The following is a 12,207-nucleotide window of genomic DNA, read 5'->3' as shown; positions in this document are numbered from 1 at the left end:
TCATGACAGACATTAAGCCTCTCCTTGAAAATGTGATTATGATCTCACAGCCAGAGTTCAGTTCTTCTGAAATTCCTGTGAAACTCATTTCTTCTACTTACCTGTATTTGAATCTTTCTTCATATAAAGCACTTGCATTTGGCAGGAATACATGATTTGATTTTACTTCTGCCTCATTAATTTTCTTGTTCCTTTTTTTTTAATTAATTTATTTTTTACAGAGACAGAGAGAGAGTCAGAGAGAGGGACAGACAGGGACAGACAGACAGGAATGGAAAGAGATGAGAAGCATCAATCATCAGCTTTTCATTGCATGTTGCAACACCCTAGTTGTTCATTGATTGCTTTCTCATATGTGCCCTGACCGCCGACCTTCAGCAGACCGATTAACCCCTTGCTGGAGCCAGCGACCTTGGGTTCAAGCTGGCGACCTCGGGGTCTCGAACCTGGGTCCTCCGCATCCCAGTCCGACGCTCTATCCACTGCGCCACTACCTGGTCAGGATGATTAAAATTATACTATCAGGTACCACATTGATCAGAAACATAAATGCGAACCCACTTTTGATAAGTGAGAAGGTGGGACTTGCCTAGTTGCACATGAGGCAGAGGAGGAAAGATAAGGGTCATTGGTACCCGTAGTATTGGGTTTTAGATTTGGACAAGAGTCTGTGGTGCCCTTCAGCAAAATGTGGAACAGAAAAGAAAAATTAGGTTTGGAGGAAATATGATTAGTTCAAGATTTAGGTTTCTAGCAGTATGGTGGACTGGATACTCTAACACACGTCCACATTGAAACTTGTATTCTGGATAGAGCACTTTTTAGTGCACTTTGGGAATTATGATCTAAGACATCTCTAGTGTCTCCTACCCTACCAACCATCAAACCTGGGTAAACAAACACAAAAGACAGGTTGTCTAAGCAAATGCTGATGCCACCACTGTGCTTGGAGACTAAGTTTTGGATCACTGACAAGATAGGAGAGTCTGCATTTTATTGGGACCCATAAAAAAAGTTAATCTGGCCCCTTGGCTTTTGGCAGTAGCAAGTGCAAATCCTTTCAGGAGGAGGGCACCACCACTTTAGACCTTAGGATTCTTCTAAGGTCGACCAAATATGAATTCAGAATCAAAGATCTGCAATCCTACTAGAAAACAAGCCACTGTGAAAGTCATCAGATACAAATAAAAAACACTGATTTAGACACTGAAGACTTTAGATATTAAAATGATCTGACACAGAATATAAAATAACTACCGTATTTTTCGCTCCGTAGACACACCTGACCATAGACACACCTAGGGTTTTAAGGAGGAAAATAAGAAAAAAAATATTCTGAACCAAATGGTGTGTTAAAATATTTAATAAAATACTGTATTTTTTGTTCCATAAGACGCTCAGGCATTTTCCCCTCCACTTTTTTTTTGGGGGGGGAGTGCGTCTTATGGAGTGAAAAATACAGGAGGGGTATGTTGGAATGCTTTAAGAAAAAAAACTGTAAGTATACAAAGTGTAAATAGCATGAGATAAAAATTGACCAGGCATATTATTTAGTGATAAAAAAGAAGGAAATCCTGCCATTTACAACAACATCTATGGACCTTGAGGATATTATGCTAAGTGCAATGAATCAGGCAATTGAAAACTACACTGTGTGATCTCACTTACTTGTGGAATCTAAACAACAACAGCAACAACAAAACTGAACTTACAGAAACAGGGAACAGATTGGTGATTGCCAGTGCCAGGGAGTTGGAAGTAGAGAAAAGAGTGAAGGTGGTCAAAGTACGGACTTCCAGTTCTGGTTGTTTTTTTTAATTTAACTGAGAGGTGGGGAGGCAGAGACAGACTCTCGCAAGTGCCCCAACTGGGATCCATTTAGCAAGCCCTCTTATAATAGGGCGATGCCCTGGCCATTTGGGGCCACTAATTCATTGCTTGGCAAACGAGCTATTTCAGCGCATGAGGCAGGCCATGGAGCCGTCCTCAGCCCCTGGGGCCAATTTGCTCAAACCATTTGAGCCATGGCTGCAGGAGAGGGAGGGAGAGAGAGAGAGAGAGAGATAGAGAAGGGGGAGGGGTGGAGAAGCAGATGGTCACTGCTCCTGTGTGCTCTGACCGGGAATCAAACTTGGAACGTCCACATACTTTACCACGGAGCCAACTGGCCAGGGCTGGACTTCCAGTTCTAAGATAAGTTCTGGGGAGATGATGTTCAGCATGGTGACTATAGTTAACAATATTGTATATCTGAACATTGCTGAGAGAGTAAGTATTAGAAGTTCTCATAACAAGGAAAGAACTTTTTTAAGTATGTGAGGTGATGGGTGTTAACTAAACTTGTGATAATTTTACAATAATAATATATGATATCATTATGTTGTACACCTCAAACTACTACAATGTTATATGTCAATTATATCTTAATAAAACAAGGGGAAAAAAGAACAGCCACATGAACTTAGGTGTTTTTATTGTTGAAAAAAATTGACCAGGCAGATTCATGAATATAAATAAAATAAATAAATAAATAAATAAATAAATAAATAAAACCTAAGGAAAAAAATGACTGTTGAAATAAAAACTTAATAAATTAAATTAGAAACAGCTGAAGAAGCATTTAATGAACTAGAAAAAAAAAGGTTTAAAGAAATTAATAAGACTGTAACATAGAAATGAGAAGAAAAACATGGTAGTGTAGTTGTAGGATTTAAAGGCTACAATGAGATCTGTTCAGAGTCCCAAAAAGATAATAGAACAAATGGAGGGAAGTAATATTTGAAGATCTAGCATAGAAATAATTTCCAGAGAGAGTTTATGGAGGACATAAATAGCCAGTGCTCTTTAAACCCAAGTAATTTATGGACAGGTAAAGGAAGCACCATCTATACCAGTGGTCAGCAAAGTCATTAGTGAACAGAGCCAAATATCAACAATACAACGATTGAAACTCCTTTTGAGAGCCAGATTTTTAAAATTTAAACTATATAGGTAGGTACATTCCTTATCGAGGTAGCGCCCGCATGTCATATTTTGTGGAAGAGCCACACTCAAGGGGCCAAAGAGCCGCATGTGGGTCACGAGCTGTAGTTTGCCGACCAGGGCTCTATACCAATAAAGATAAATAAAAAGAAATCTACATCTAAACCTGGGAAAACTTTGATACATCAAAATTAAAAAGATGATCTTAAGAACCCCATATTGGCTGACCAGGTGGTGGCGCAGTGGATAGAGCGTTGGTTTGGGATGCGGAAGACCCAGGTTCGAGACCCTGAGGTCGCCAGCTTGAGCGTGGGCTCAACTGGTTTGAGCAAAAGCTCATCAGCTTGGACCCAAGGTTGCTGGCTCGAGCAAGGGGTTACTCACTCTGCTGAAGGCCTGCGGTCAAGGCACAGATGAGAAAGCAATCAATGAACAACTAAGGTGTCACAACTGATGATTGATGCTTATCATCTCTCTTTGTTCCTGTCTGTCCTTATCTATCCCTCTCTGATTCTGTCTCTGTAAAAAAAAAAAAAAAAAAAGAACCCCATAATGAAAAGATAAAAAGATAGATTATTTATCAAAGGAATGGTGGGCTGACAGCTAATTTTTCAACAACAGTAGTGGAAGCTGGATATATATTTTCAAAATGCTAAATTACTGTTGATTGTATACCAACAAAACTGTCATTCAAGTAAAAGGCAGAATATACTTTCCCAAAATGCTAAAATTTACCACAGCAGACCTTTGCCAAGAAACTTAACAGATGTACCTTTGGAAGAAGAGAGTGATTCCAGGAGGAAGGACTGAGATGCTAAAAGGAATGATGTTCAAAGAAACTGGTGAACATGTGGATAAATCTCATTAATTAAAATTAAATAAAATTAAAAATTTATCTCTTTGATCATAGTAGCTACATTCCAAGGCACAGGTGTATAGTGGCTACTGTGTAGAACAACACAAATACAGAACATTTATGTAACTGAAGAAAGTTATACTGGACAGCACTGCTGTTGAGCAGCGGAGGGAGATACACTAAGATAATCTCTGCAATTCGTGACTCAGATAACCTTGTTTGTAAAGGCCATCATTAGAGTATTGTAAAAAAAATTTTTTTCTTTTTCTTTTTTTTTAAATATTTTTCTGAAGCTGGAAACGGGGAGAGACAGACAGACTCCCGCATGCGCCCGACCGGGATCCACCCGGCACGCCCACCAGGGGCGACGCTCTGCCCACCAGGGGGCGATGCTCTGCCCCTCCGGGGCGTCGCTCTGTCGCGACCAGAGCCACTCTAGCGCCTGGGGCAGAGGCCAAGGAGCCATCCCCAGCGCCCGGGCAATCTCTGCTCCAATGGAGCCTTGGCTGCGGGAGGGTAAGAGAGAGACAGAGAAGAAGAAGGTGGGGTGGAGAAGCAAATGGGCGCTTCTCCTATGTGCCCTGGCCGGGAATCGAACCCGGGTCCCCCACACGCCAGGCTGACGCTCTACCGCTGAGCCAACCGGCCAGGGCCTAGAGTATTATAAAAAATTTTAAGGAAAACACTGCCCAAATTTTTAAGATGTCTTTTATTTTATTTTATTTTTAAATAAGACATATCTTGGCCCTGGCCGGTTGCCTTAGTGGTAGAGCATTGGCCCAGCGTGTGGAAATCCCAGGTTCGATTCCCAGCCAGGGCACACATGGGAAGTGCCCATTTGCTTCTCTACCCCCCTCCTCTCCTTTCTCTCTATCTCTCTCTTCCTCTCCCACAGCCAAGGCTCCAATGGACCAAAGTTGGCCCAGGCACTGAGGATGGCTTCATGGCTTCTGCCTCAGGCACTAGAATGGCTCTGGCCACAAAGGAGCAACGCAATGGGCAGAGTATCGCTCCCTAGTGGGCATACTGAGTGGATCCCGGTCAGACACATGTGGGAGTCTGTCTCTCTGCCTCCCTGCTTCTCACTTCAGAAAAAAAAAAAAAGACATATCTCAATATTACTTGTGTGATAATGTGAACACTTGTGCCTCTTTTAATGCATACAGTGTGGGGTTGGTGAATAAAGGGTTTGTATCTCCAGGAGTTGTGATGCAAGTAGGTTGGATATAGAATAGTCAAGAGAGAAGTCTGGCCTGGAAACAGAGAATGGTGTGTACTAGGCATAGAGTATGTATCAGTAAGTGTATGAATCGGTAATTTATTGAGCGGGTATATGGTAGTCGTCAAAACATCCTGGTAGTTGGGCCTGGCAAGGTGTTTGAAGTTACCTAAAAGGTTTGTATGATGTGTGAGGAGGGTCCAAGTAAAGCCTTTGTGAGTATCATTTATATCAGAGGTAGTCAACCTTTTTATACCCACCGCCCATTGTTGGATCTCTGTCAGTAGTAAAATTTTCTAACCGCCCACCGGTTCCACAGTAATGGTGATTTATAAAGTAGGGAAGTAACTTTACTTTATAAAATTTATAAAGCAGAGTTACAGCAAGTTAAAGCATATAATAATAATTACTTATCAAGTACTTTATGTCGGATTTTCACTGTTTGGCAGAATAAATCTTTATAAAACAACTTACTATAGTTAAATGTATCTCTTTATTTATACTTTGGTTGATCTGCTACCACCCACCATGAGAGCTGGAACGCCCACTAGTGGGCGGAAGGGACCAGGTTGACTACCACTGATTTATATTATAACTAGAAAGCCCGGCGGTCATACGAAATGACCGCTGTTCTAGATATTATAAATTGTAATTAAAATGATTTGTGCAAAGGTGTCTGCTAATTCAAACTGAATTACCCAGGGCAGGCGGCGAGGACGCCCCTTTGCTTAGTGCCCCACGGGGTTTCCCCCTTCTACTTGCTTAATTGCTTAAAGTAGAGTGCAATGAAGGAAACCACTGGCGGTACATTTCTTAAGAGCCACCGCTAGCTCAATAAATAAAGGTGATTTAAATAATAAAATGTTAATTCACATGTCAAAGATCTCTTTGTACACAACATTTCTTGTGTAGATCTTTCCATCATTTTTAAGCTCGCCTTGCAGAGGACCATCAATTATTTTTAATTTTATGCCCGTTCTTTCAAGAACTCTTGAACAGGCAACATAAAGTTGACCGTGTCCAAATGCAGGCTCAGGTAAAAAAATGCCAACATGCTTAAGCGTTTGGCCCTGAGACTTATTGATGGTCATAGCAAAGGCAAGTTTTACAGGAAATTGTCTACGTCTCAATTGAAACGGCCACCCTGTTTGAGATGGAGCCAAATCAATTCTTGGAATGACATGTATTTTACATTTAGAGGAGCCAAAGACTTAGCTATTATGACATTATTTTTAAATTGGAGAACCTCTAGTCTTGTACCATTGCAAAGACCCCTTCTGGTGTTAAGATTTCTTAACAGCATAGTAATTGCTCCAATCTTTAGCCTCAATTTGTGAGGTGGCATGCCAGAAGGCGGGACTATTTGAATGCCGTGGCAACTTCACCCCATTGGCTAGTACAGTTACGCAAGCAACCAATAAGCTATCGGCGACAAACAGACACTTAAGCCGCATATAATAAAGATTATGTAGAAATGGTTCTTAAGAAGGAGGCTGAGAAAGAGCTTTCAGAGAGAAGAAGTACCAGAAAGAACCTGAGACTAAAGGATAAATAAGTACGTAGTTGAGTTGCTGCAAAGACTATGTCAAGGTAAAGTATGTATATTCCTGAATAAGCATCAACTTGTGATATGTGGTAGGGGAAGCATGGAAAATCACAAAGTTATCATGAAGGAGGTGGTACTTGGGCTGGGCTTTGAAGGATGAGTAATTGGCACTTAGAGTAGTGGAGGCAGAAAGAGTAAAGTGAACAAAAGCATGAAATTGTAAAAAGGTATGAAGCCCTTGGCAATATTTTTTTTTTTTAATTTTTTAATTGAGTGAGAGGAGGGGATGCAGAAACTCCTGACCAACCAGGATACAGCTGGCAAGCCCCCATGGGGTTATGTTCTGTCCATCTGGGGCTATTGCTCCATTGTTCAGCAACCAGGCTATTTTTAGTGCCTGAGGCTGACAGCTACTAGAGCCATCCTTAGCTCCTAGGACCATGACTGTGGGAGCAAAAGAGAGTGGGAGGGAGGGTGAGGGTTGAAGAACCAAATAGTCACTTCTCCTGTGTGCCCTGAGAATTGAACCCAAGACATCCATATGCCGGGCTGTTACTCTATCTCTGAACTAACCAGCCAGGGCTGGCAATAGTTCTTAATGGGTCAGATTTGACAGTGTCCAACTTCTTTCTAGATAAAGAGGTAATGTGAGTGAAGGAGCTTGTATTCTGTATGGCCAGTAGCCGCGGCTGCCGTCAAAGCCACCTGGCCAATGCAGGTTCAGGTTTGATCTGGATCGATCGTAAAGAAACAATTGAGTCGAAAACTGGTGGTCCATTTTCCTTTAATCCTAGCTCGCACCAGGCGGGCAAGAAAATACCCACAGCGGGAAACACTTTCCTTTTCATTCAGGGCTCCCAAAGCCACTGACTCATCCAAGTTTCCTAGAATCAAAGGGTCCACCTCACCAGTCTTATTTACCTCTGTTCCCCATCTCCTTCTCCTGCGCACACTGGCGTTTCCTTTACCGTTTAGCCCTTTTGACTTCCCTACCCTGCTTCACCATGGGCTCTTCCTCTCTACAAGAACGTGATCACTCTCCCTCAAATGGCCTCCTAGCTCCTCCTTTTAAAAACTTTTGGCGCGGAAGCCCTCCCCCAACACACATCAGCACAACCAAGCCCCTTTCCAAGCAAGAAGGGCATTTAGCTGTATGTATCACGTGAGAGCATCACCACTTTAGAGCAGCGTCCATCTTTAACAGAAAGAGGGAACAAAACCAGAAAATACAGATTTTACAACTCATTTGCCCGACATATTCCGTAAGATCAGAAGCATACCTTGTACCATCTTAGATTGGAACGGCAGACCCGACCAAATACTTCCCTGATGCTCTAAAATAAACCACACTTTGTACCTGATTTTTACAACATCCTCTTAAATTACAGAATGTATGACTGAATTTTGGGATTTAAGTTCTGTTTTAAAAACTAATGCCTATGTTGTACTAAGATGAGTAATCATATGACTTCCTTAGCATAGATAGTGAAAAAAGGACTTAGCTTGCTGAAGGTTACCGGAGCAGAGGGCTAAGAAAATATGAGACAGGTACAACTTGAGTAAAAATCTCGTGTCCTTGATTTAAAAACTGTTAAGATCAGTCAAGTTATTTGACTTCTTCGTGACTCGGGTTTCCGCATTTAAAAAATAGGTGTGATAATAGTTCCTTCTTTGGGATGGACGTGACGATGAATAGAAAGTACTTAGGAAAATGGTCACCCATTATTATAATATGAATATTCTAATACTTTTTTTTCTGTAAGGAAGTAAAGTGAAACTGATTCCCGGCCATGTTTTATGTATCAGCATTATTTGGGAACAATGAAAAGACAAAGCTTGCTGGATGTACCTAATATTCAGAGCACTTGGGCTTTGGACTTTGTATTTTTTGGGACCCCAGGTTTGGGAATCTTTGCTCTTGAATTGAGTAGCATTTTGATCAGTTTTATCTATATACTTACTTTCTCCTTTACTTTACAGCATTTTGAACACTGCCTCTTAATATTTGTTAAGTATATAAACTTCTAGGTTATTAATCCCATCAGTGTGCGGGGGACTTCACTCCTATCCCTTCCTTTCTCTTTCTCTCTTCTAGCCCTTCTCCTCCATCCTGTACTGAATTTTTAGATAGTCGGGTTGACTATGTCCTGGACAGCCTAGTTCTCAGGCCATTTTTAATTTTTTTTTTAAACAAAAATATTTAAAAATAAACATGTAAAGACAGACATTTGGCATGTCAAAATTGAATTTCAGTTTAGTTTCTAAAATAAATAATTCAACTTTTTTTATCCTTAAAAAAAGCGACTGCAGGAAATGCTTCTAAAATACTTATATTCCCCTTGTTGAAACTGTGGTTATTGCTGGGTAGATTCCAGGATGTGTTCTTTTTTGGGCAGAGTGGGGGGGAGGTGTTGTGGGGGTGTATTCTACTCCGTGCCAACACATACACAAATCATTAATTCCTCAAACCTAAATGCACCTTATTTTTATTATTTTAAAAAAGATTTTATTTATGGAGTTTAGAGAGAGAGAGAGAGCGAACAAGAAAGGCAGGGGGAGGAGCGGGAAGCATCAGCTGGTAGTTGCTGGTTCTCACATGTGCCTTGACCAGGCGAGCCGGGCCTTCAACTGGCAACTTGGAACCCCGGGGCTTGCCTGGTCTTTTCCCCTGAACCACCACAGGTCGTGCGGAGTGCACCTTTTATGTGATGGCAGTTATTTGGTATACTGTAAAACGTGGCCTGGACATTAAAATAACAAATAAAATGTTTACTGTATTTAGGTCAATTTTAACTTTTGTGTGTGGGTACTTTGGTTAAAAAAAAATCATTGTATTGCAGCAAAAGCAGCTTTGCTGCTTAAGTCTATTTAGTTCATTTATTTTACATTTTATATGGATGAGGAATGACTGAAATGTCAGCTCCAGTAGGGCAGAAATTTTGTTCAGTGCTAAGCCCCAGCACCTAGAGCAATGCTTGACACATGGTGAGTGTTCAGAAAAAGAAAAAAAAATGTGCTAAATGAATGAGCTGATAATTAGACAACCCAAAGTAAAATCCACACCCACCACTTTTCACTACCAGTATGGGTCCGGTATTCACATTACAGGCAGCCTACATGTTCCCATAGCTCCCTGGGCCTTTACAGATCACACTGCTTCCCCTAACCTAAGTTCTGTGATTGTATCCACAGTGCCTTACCTGGCAGCATTGTAATTTCTTAGTAAATACTTGTTGATTGAATACATAGTTCCTTGAACATTTCCATATTGCTTTTATAATTGCTTTCACCAGTCGGCAATCCCGTGAAGCTGGATGAGAGTATCATCCCAGTTTTACAAATGAAAATACTGTAAGTTAGGTGTTTCAGAAATCCTTGGGTCCTAAGTAGCAGAACTGGGACCATAACTTCTGTATGCGCTAATTTCTTCATCCTTTGTTCATTCCAGAAATGTCTTTAAAACACTAATGAGCATAAGTTTCCACTCTGCCATTCAGTTGAAATTCTTTTGAGAGGATGACAGGGGAGGTTACTCTGTGAAACCTTTTCTGAATTGCTGTAATGTCATCATTAGCCACAACCTTTGTTGGGTGCCACTTTGGGTAATTCATTAGTAGATTCGTTTTGGTTGCCTATTACCTGTATTGATAGATGCATTTTGGGGGGAAGAAAACTAGCCCTCATTATTTCATAAAATTTATACTCTCTTCTCCCAAACATTTTAAGATGTAAATTTGTTAATACTGTGAATCTAAGTTTTTAAAATCAAATTTCCAAAGCTGTGAGAGGAATGTTCTCTAATATATTGTTGGTCATTTTGAGATAAAAATTAAAAAAAAAAAGTTGAATTTGGCTGGCTGATACTTCTGGAATTGGGCTCACGAAGGAGAAACCTTCCCTGTGATGTCAGAATAGAATAAATAAGATGCTGCCCAACCTTGATGATTTTCACACAGTGGCAGCTACTGGATGCACATTTAAACCAAATAACACGCAGTCGAGGTTCTAAGTCAGAAAGACTTTCAAAATCTGTGAATCTGATCTAATTCTAATTTCTGTGCAGCCTCTATTGTGAAAGAGACTTTGGTGACTTCGGTAAGATTGTACCCAATTTGATTAGTAGGTAAGACTTCATTGTACCAGACGGCTAGATTTAAAGTTACTGCTGTTACTTTACCAATGACTTTGAAGAGTTTGGTGGAACAATACCGCGAAGCTTTCATTTCATTGTGAAATAGCAAGAAACATCTGATTCCTCGTGCCCACTGTAGATATCAACCTTTATTTAGCATTAGAACTGAGGCAGAGATAGGAATAAACTAACAATATGGTCTTTCCTCCAGGATCCAGCCACGCAAACACACTGTGTGGGGTAAATTAGGGTTACAGTTGTGAGTACACAACACACAGAGTTTACTCATGTGTTATTTATTAACTACTGTATTATTTTTCCGTATGAACATCTGTAAACCTACTTTTGCCCCACCCTGTATGGCGGGGATGCAAGGAGCAGTTTCGGGTGGAGAAGCGCGTTTGCTTTCCCAGTAGGGTGCCTGACTTCTCAGCGGAGGCGGGGCAGAGCCGTGGTGTCTGCTCGGGCTCTTACAAAGCAGAGCAAGATCCTATCGCCCCTGGGTGCCGCTTTTTTATTAGCAACTTCACAGTCCACGCCTTTGTTGCCCTGCCACACAGTAGGCCCTGGCCGCGAGCAGTGAGCTCAATGAAGGCCTTTCAGGGAGCGGTGCTGTTTGTCATTGCCATCTGTCCTCTTCTCTTCTTTTCAGGCTGTGATGTGTGACACCCTTCGATTTCTGATTGGTGTGGCCTGGGCACTGTAGATAGCTGCTAAGATAGAAGTGGAGGTGGGTGATATATCAAGTTAATAATTTAGAAAATAAAAAAAAAATCCTGCTTACTTTCTTAAATTGCATCAGACAGAAGATATGAAGCATTGAGATTATTTTTTTTAGTTCTTAGTGACTTGTTTTCTTAACTTTTGGAATCATTACCGTCTCTCTCCTAAGACGTGGGTCCATTAGGAAGGAAGAGGTCAGGACTGGTTGCCATGCATTATGTGTTTCCAGCACTGGGGTGGCATGCATCCTACCGGTCTCGATCACGTGGCTCGGTGCAATTGTGCTTTTATCTTATTGACAATCTTTTGTCCTGCTTTGAGCAGTGGGAATGTGCTCTTTGCAACAGAGAGAGTCCTGGGATCGGGAGCTTTCCGTGTGATAGGCAGTTTCTGTTCAGGACACCTGCTGCCTGAGCACACAGCGCCCATTGTTTCTGCCTCCCAACGTGTTCTGGGCAGTCTCTTTTAGCTTGCGGTTGAGTCTTGGCTTGGCCTTTTTTCTTGCATGCATTTTCATTTTTGGAGAAACAAATTTCTGTGTTGTTCTTCTGGTTTTGCTGATGTGAACTTAACATGTGTGAGTAGTTCATACAAACTCGTGTTCCAGTGAGTAAGTGCTGAGACGCAGTGGGGGAAAGAGTACTTGTTCAAAGCAGGGCAGGTGATCTGGACTCTCTGCTCTGCTGGCTGTGTGGCCACAGGAAAGACATTTGACCTTTCTGGGCATCAGTGCCCTTATTTGTAACCTG

The 12,207-nt window shown here is 41.4% G+C and overlaps 1 protein-coding gene across 7 annotated transcripts in view; it reads left to right on the top strand.

Moving 5' to 3' along the window:
• APBB2 (amyloid beta precursor protein binding family B member 2) overlaps positions 1–12,207 on the top strand; it is a 392,308-nt gene that overhangs the window by 68,605 nt on the left and 311,496 nt on the right. The gene's annotated exons all lie outside the window — the stretch shown is intronic.

The sequence above is a fragment of the Saccopteryx leptura genome, chromosome 5, assembly GCF_036850995.1.
Source record: "Saccopteryx leptura isolate mSacLep1 chromosome 5, mSacLep1_pri_phased_curated, whole genome shotgun sequence".
Lineage (NCBI taxonomy): Eukaryota > Metazoa > Chordata > Mammalia > Chiroptera > Emballonuridae > Saccopteryx > Saccopteryx leptura.
This window is presented reverse-complemented; position numbering and strand designations above follow the sequence as displayed.